Here is a 7,865-nt window from a genome sequence, read left to right as displayed (position 1 = left end):
GCGCTTGTTTAGTTTTGCCAAGACCGTCCTGTAACTGTGAGGCAACTCGCTGTTGTGTATATTAAAAATGGTTTTGCTGTGTTTTTTTTACAAATAATGTAGCCCTTTCTTCATTCATTTTACCAACACATCTATGTAAATAAGTTTTGGTGTGGTTCAGATGCGACTTATCAATGTATTTTCCACTCAGATGTCCTTGTTGCCCACTAAAAGTTGGGGACCAATGCTTTACAATTTGCTAACAAATTTATCATCTGGCTCCACTCTGGGGCAAAATGGCGTCGCAGCACTCGTTTTGCGCCGAAGCTCTCCCCCGAGATCACAGGCCGAGGACTAGAGGCATGATTTTCGGCTGCAGGGGCCGCCAAAACTATTTTTTAACCAACCGTAAATTGGTCTGAAATGGTATAAAGTATTCCCGGTCTTACCTGCCTCTTTTCCACTGATCCATCTTTGTTGTTGGTGCCACTGCCGCTGACTCAGCCATGCTGTCCTGCCACCATACTATCGCTGTAGCCGATGCGGGCAGGTGCTGCCACGGGACAGACTTTGGGGGGATGCAGGTGCAGTTCTACCGACGCTTCAGAGGGAGTCATCCTTGAGGGCCCTGGAGTGCCCAGAGAGGCCAGGCCGGCTGCTGGGCGGGTTTATTCGGTGAAGCCTCGGTGTTTGGCTCCAGCTGACAGATTTGGCGGATTCATCTCCAGCGTTCTCTGGAACAGACTGAACAGATGGTGGCTTCCAGCGGACTCACCGCTTTGGATAAGTAATGAGGGTAAGCAAAGGAGGCACAGGTGCCCATTTTCATTTCCCCCAATGTTTGGATATTCATTGCAAATAAAGTTCATTAAAGGGTGGGGAATGCCAAATGAACGTTAATGCTCTAACGGGTGTAAATTGTCTCATTCTATCTAACAGCTACAATCTACGTTGACTAGCTGGTTGCTTCTGGGGGATACAGCATCAGAAGGTACAAAGCTTGCTGCAATTATTGGGCCCCATTTAACAAGGTCAGATTTATGGGGGTAGCAGGACTAGACGGGTGCTCGCATTCCGTGGAGCTTAAACCAGCACATCTCATAACCAGTTACTCTGTTCCCCCACTTTATCAAAGATGCCACCTAAAACATCTGCCAAGGGAGGAGCGTTATTGAATACCGGTATGTCATCATTATCAAATATTGGCTCAACACAAATAGGGGTGAGGAAAAACAATCTGCACAGAAACGGGGATGCTAGCATTGACAACAAGAGGAATTCCGCCATGTGTAATATTGTGACCCTTATGAGTGAACATGGGCCAGTGCTTCCTTCTGGATCTTCTCAGGGCAACAACAAGGCACTAAGGTGTGATGAGGTACTTTTTATATGCTTTTTGCTTTACATTGGATTGTTATTGCATTGATATACCACTTATTGCCCTTGACAAGGCATTGGAGTGATTTGTGGTATGCAACTCCGGGATTGTGGATAATTTAGTAGTTCTTGCTTATTATGATAGTTGGCGCTATGAAGGAAACAATTTCATGCATTTACTCCAGCTTCTTTGTGGTGGATTAAATTAATAGGAGTTGCAAATGTCACTTGAGCGCAGCATTGTCGCCCTTTTATTTTTGGGTGAAAAAAATACTGGTTATTTGTTTATGTTATACTATTCTCTAACAGCCAAGAGTGAGTAGGTGAAACTAAATGGCGCACAAGCAGAACACTTAGGGGTGCACTTAGCTGTATGTTACTACACTGAGAGGCGCCATGTCAATATACCACTACATCAAAGGAGCCAGTTGACTTGGCCAGTTTATATTGTAATTGACTACTGCCTCAACACATCACCTTGTCTTTACAACTACTTCTACCCTAAACTTAACACAAACTCTGACCCTAATATTACATCATTTCCTGAAACCTAAAACAAACCCTAGTTGTAACCCTAACCAGGCTCCAATCCTAACCACACTAACCCTAGGTCCGACCACCACAAACCCAACCCACTTCCATAAGTATAACCCACATCATACCCCTGCCAGCATTAATATAAACAAGCATTGGCATAGCCAATAGGTCTCGCCTTTGGGACCTTATAAGTGTTTAACCATGCAACAGTTAATTTTGTTGCACCAAGGATATTGTGCTGCATAAGTAAATACTTATAAGGTCCCAAAAGCGAGACCTATTGGCTATGCCAATGCTTGTTTCTTTTGTGTGCAGAGCTCCATTAGAGTGCGTGGGCCTCATTTATGAAGGCCTTGCGCCACTGGTACGTATAAGGCCCTGTGTGTTTTTGAGCCGTGTCCCTCGTATAGGTCTCTATACCTGCATTCCGCTTTGGTCTCATTGCCGCCGGGTTCTCCCAGCTCTCCTCCCTCTTGCATTTGCCTGTGTGCTTATTCCCATTGCTTTCCCCCACGGCGGGAGGGTGTTGCTTTTGCTCCCACAGTTCTGTGTTGCTTTTGAATCTTCTTGCTGTCCACCCTTTGTTGCTTTCCCATTCTCTCCCTTGTGTTGTTTTGCCGTTCACCAGACCCTACCCCATGTTGATTCCACTCTCCCCTGCCCACACGCTTTAGAAAACATTTTGTGAGTTTTATTTTATTTTTAGTTACTTATCCATCTGGATAGGTAAAACACCTACACAATTAAGCAGACAGCTGCGTCAAAGGCTTGTTTTGTATTTTTTTACTTTGGCCATGCTGCACAGCATCACAAGTGCTTTGCAGCGTGGCTAAAAACCATTGGCAAAGCCAATAGTTCGGAAAGGTGAGACTTATTGGCTTTGGCAATGCTCGTTCACTTTTTAAATATGTGCAATGTTTGAAATGGACTGATCGCACACATTTCAGATGGCTGTGGCTGTAAGGTTCATGTTGCTGGAGAAACTTGACTAGGTGTGAGAATAAAACCTTGCTTGTGCCATAGAAAGACCCTGCTCTATGGAATATTTGTGTGCACATTTTGTCACTGTCACATGGATTCGCAGTATTAAACGCCGGCAGGGACTGCATAAACAACAAAAGTCACAAGGCAGGGACTGCATAAACAACAAAAGTCACAAGACGACATAACCAGGAACTTGAAAACCGGATCTTTAATGTTAATGACAGAGATCCTTCATTCTGCTTAAATCCCAGGGCTGCAGAGATTATTGACTGAACAACAAGTTATTTGTTATTTATTTAGCCGTTAGCTGAACGCTGACAAGTGTTGATAGATTACAGAAGCAAGGTACACAAGATGAAAAATGTGGTCTGGGTCACCCAATGAGGTCAAAGCAGGATGCCTGAAATAGAACCCAGAGACGCATACATCTGAGCCCACATGACGTCAGCACCGTACTTTCACGCATTATATCAGCACAGCACTTACCTGCATGAGCTCAACATAAAACATATGCTTGTATGGGCGTGGGTGGACAAAAACACGAGAAATTCCCCTGTGGCTTTATAATTTTACATTCGACATGGTTCAAAAAACATTTCTAAGTAACCTGATTAGATGACACAGATACCATAATTTTATATCATTTTCATTATTTTCTTTATTTTTTTATATATATAAACATTTTATTTTCTTCATATAGTTTAAGTTAAGTATTTTCACTGTATCAAAAATCATTTCACAATTTATATAAACATTTAAAAATTATACAATACACTTTACAGATGATTAAGAATAAGTGAATTAATTTAGTAAACCCTGATAACCACGCATATACCAACAATCACTCTTTATACATACATCCCACAAAACATACTACATTCAACAACTAATTTCTGCGATGGAGGATATGAAGAAAAGAAAATGTTTATATATATAAAAAATAAAGAAAATAATGAAAATGATATAAAATTATGGTATCTGTGTCATCTAATGAGGTTACTTAGAAATGTTTTTTGAACCATGTCGAATGTAAAATTATAAAGCCACAGGGGAATTTCTCGTGTTTTTGTTGTATTTTTCCTCTCTTTTCCCTGGCTAAAAATAAAATAGAGGGGGTCCCAATTTTTTGCTGCTGGGCGTGGGTGGACACTAACAAAGATTGTCACACCAAAGCTAAAGCCGCCTCTGCCTGGACCTGTATCAGCGGTGACTCAGGCCAGGGTAGCCCTCACTACGTACCCGCACATCAGAGCTACCACAGATTACATGACACACACATGGGCTGGGTCATGCTCTGCCCTCGAGCAGCTGCAGGCTGCAGCACCTTTAATTAATCCCTCAGGCCGCGCCCGGCCCTCTGGGTGCCAAGGGATACATTGTAGGGTAGTGTACGGATGATTCACTACATCTTTTCTAACCCTTAAAAGAAAAACAAGGCAATTAAAGGATAATCAAGAGAGCAAAAAGCAAAAAAAAAGAGACATAAAAGCTTATTCAATAACTCAGCACACAAAGTCTTTCAGGTTCTGACTGGACCGATGATTAACCCTCAGGTGATACGGAGGGACCTGGTTGGAGGATTCATTGCCATTGGGAGCGGGTTTTTCAGCAGCCATTTGTGATCCTTCACTTTCTCCTGCTTCTCTTCTGTCGCGACTACAGGGCTTTCCTCTCCGACTGTTCTCGATGGCCTCATCACCCACCTCGCATGTCATGACTTCATCTAGGCTGTCGCGGTCTTTTAAGGGACTCTCTTGAACCATGACACATTTCTCAATACTTTAACTCCTCTTCTTTTTACCGTGATCATGGTCCCTCGTACTCGAACCACCTGCCATGTTTCTTTCTAAAAGGGAGTCCAAAATTTCCACCCCGGGTGGTGGTCCTTGATGACCACAAAGTCACCTGCTATAATGTTAGGCTCCGCCGTTCACCATTTCTGGTTAGCGCCTTCCTTGTTGGCTTTCCTTTTTGTCTGGGAAGCCAGAGTATCTAGGATAGCAGGCTTTCACTGTGGGACGGTCATCACAAGATCTCAAGTGGGCATTTTCTTTATACGATCACTCGGGGCACATCTAGTAGTGCTGTGTGGTGTTTGAAGATATGCTATCAGAAACTGAAGTAAGCAACACCCAAGATCCTCCCCCTGCTGCTCTCCAAACTGAAGTGCCTTGTTGTGACTTCTCATTAATCTTCCCACTTCCCTATTTCCTTGTGGCCATTGAAATGCAGTGGATCTCACCAGTTCTACAGCCGGGAACTTGGTGTAGCTGTCTATAATTACCAGCGTGATCCTGTTATTAGGAAAGCATAAAAAGTCCATGCTTACTGTCGACCACGGCTGCGTACACAGACTTTCCGTGATGACTGGAGCTATAGGAGGTTCGCTACTCATGATGATACTTGAGTGAAAGTTCTTTTCTTTCTCCTCGACCAGCCGGTCCATCCCCGGGAACCGCACCTTTAATTTTTAGTCACTTCTTGGTGTCCCTAGTATGCCAGCTCCACTGTGCAGGTCCAAAGCCTTCAAGGCAGAACAATCTGATGACCCCGCTGTATAAGTCTTTCTTCACTTTCAGTCAAACTCATCGCAACATTTCCACAATGTTGTCTTACTGCCTGTTCCTCTTCTGTGAAACTGCAGAGGCCGTATAGGAAATTCTACCAGTGACATTTCCGGAGCGCCTCTGTTTCCCTCATGCTTCAGGATCATCTTCCTACTGTATCTAGGGGTTCATGGCCAGGGGATGGTATGACAATCAGCCAGGTTATTGATCCTGGGCTGATAGATTACTTCAAAGTAGTATTGCTGCAACTGGACAGCCCACCTTCTGTGTTGTGCCTCCGACTAACGGTACTAATGGGTTATGGTCGGTGAAGACTTGAAACTGGTGTTCACAGAGATACAGGTGGAAGTGTTTGCAGGCCTACCTAGTTGCTAATTCCTCTCTTTCTATTTGAGTATATCTAGTTTCCACTGCCGTCAGAGCACGGCTGGCATATGCAATAGGTACCCATTCCTTTGTCCCTCCATTGCATGAGTACTGCTCCTAGACCCACAGGGCTTGTATCCACAATCTGTTTGGCTTTCCTTGTGGGGGTGAAGTATGCTATGATGGCGTCATGAAGGAGAGCTTTCTTGATGTCTCCAAATGCTTGCATAGCCTTGCCTTTCCAGTTGCACTGAACATCCTTCTTTGTCAGGGTCTGTAGGGAATCTGAAAGAGTATGAAAGTATACACAGGATACATCCTGCAGGTAGTGTGCACTGTTCCTAATGAACATTCTGTTCTATTTTAATCAATTAAAAAAAAATGAATCCAATTTACTTGATTGATTCATACATGACATTTATCGTTCAGTAATTCAATAAATCATAAATACACAAGAACTTAAATTTACATCATTATTATGTGTAATACATAATATTCATTTACACATATTGCATACATTGCTTTTTTCTTATTGGAATGATTTGTATAAGTATGCTGTCATACAGTGCTGGTACCATAAAAGAGTAGCCAAATAGGGAATGAACCTTTGTTAGTAATTGGTCATTCCCCAAAAACTGCGTACTTCTGACTGATTCTGGGGAACTGCCGCAGTCCTGATGGCCTTGATCCTTCTGAGGATCCACCTGCAAACCCTCTTTGGAAAAATCGGTACCTGAAGAATTCAACCTCATTGGAGTAGAAGGAACACTTCTGGCGGTGGAGGGTCAACCCGCGCTCCACTAGCCTCGCAATTTGGCCCTCAGCCTGACGTGCTGTTCCTCAAGAGTGTTGGAGAAAATCAATCTATCGTCACTCACACTGATCACTCCCAACAGGCCAGAGAGGGCCTCACATATAGTGTCCTGGAAAACTTCAGGTGCAGATGACACTCCAAAACGAAGGCGCTTGAACCTCCGCAATCCTACATGGGTGGGAAATGTCGTAATATATCAACTGGACTCCTCCAGCATCAGTCGGTGATATAGAGAATTGAGTACCGTTTTAGAAAACCATTGGCCCTCGTTCAGGTCAGCTAAAATCTAGTCAATTGTCAGGGTTGTGTGCCTTTCTCTTCTCTGCAAATTGCATTGTTATTTAGTATCATATCCACACATAATCTTATATTAGGGTTTTGGGGAGATGACCAGTGGTGACACTCTCTGTGACTCCAACCATTTCCAACCGTTCAAGTTCTTTTCTACAAGCGGGCAAAGATGAAAAGGCACCAGTCAGTGTTGCAACGCCACTGGCCTGACGGTGGTGTCAATGTGGAGTTTAACTTGAATGCCTTTCGAGCATCCCAACCCCTAAAACAGTTCGGGAAAGTCAGCTAGAATGTCTTCAGGAAGAGATTGATGAATCTGTTTGGCAAAAAACACCAGGCCCAAGTCCCCCGCTTTGCAGGTATCTTGTTAGGCCCATTAGACCCCTCCACCTCTATGACTCCTTGCAAGGGTATAGGGTCTGATCCCTCATATGTGTAGATCTTGGCCTTGGTCAGTGTCATTTCAGGTTTGGGACCGGTAGGAGGAATTTCTCAGCTTCAATGGCGTACACTGATGCCCTCGTGTCAATGAGTGATGTGATCAGGGTTCTGCCAACATCGACTTGGCACATGGGAGGGGGTCTTCGCCTTTGATGATTTTACCCTTTGAAGGATATTGTAAATACCTCTTCATCATCGTTATCGTCATGAAATGTGCTCGTCTGAGCACTGTGTGCAGGTGTTTGGCTTTCTCCTCCCTCTTCTAAAGATAACCGCCGAATGTTGGCACTCCTCTGGCTCCATGCGCTTCCATTCTGTCTTCCATTGGAGTTACGACACACTTACCCAAAATTATTTGGACGACCACAATTCAGACAGGGCTTGCCTTGCATCAGGCAGCCCCTCATGAATAGCTGGCCAAATGGCAGTTGCTACGTATCTTCTCATTCATTTTGGTGCCCCCGGTATCATGGGGTCACCCTGATCATTGTTCAATTGCTTCCACATGC

Source organism: Lissotriton helveticus, chromosome 3_1 (genome assembly GCF_964261635.1).
Source record: "Lissotriton helveticus chromosome 3_1, aLisHel1.1, whole genome shotgun sequence".
Taxonomy (NCBI): Eukaryota; Metazoa; Chordata; class Amphibia; order Caudata; family Salamandridae; genus Lissotriton; species Lissotriton helveticus.
Note: the sequence above shows the minus strand (reverse complement) of the source record.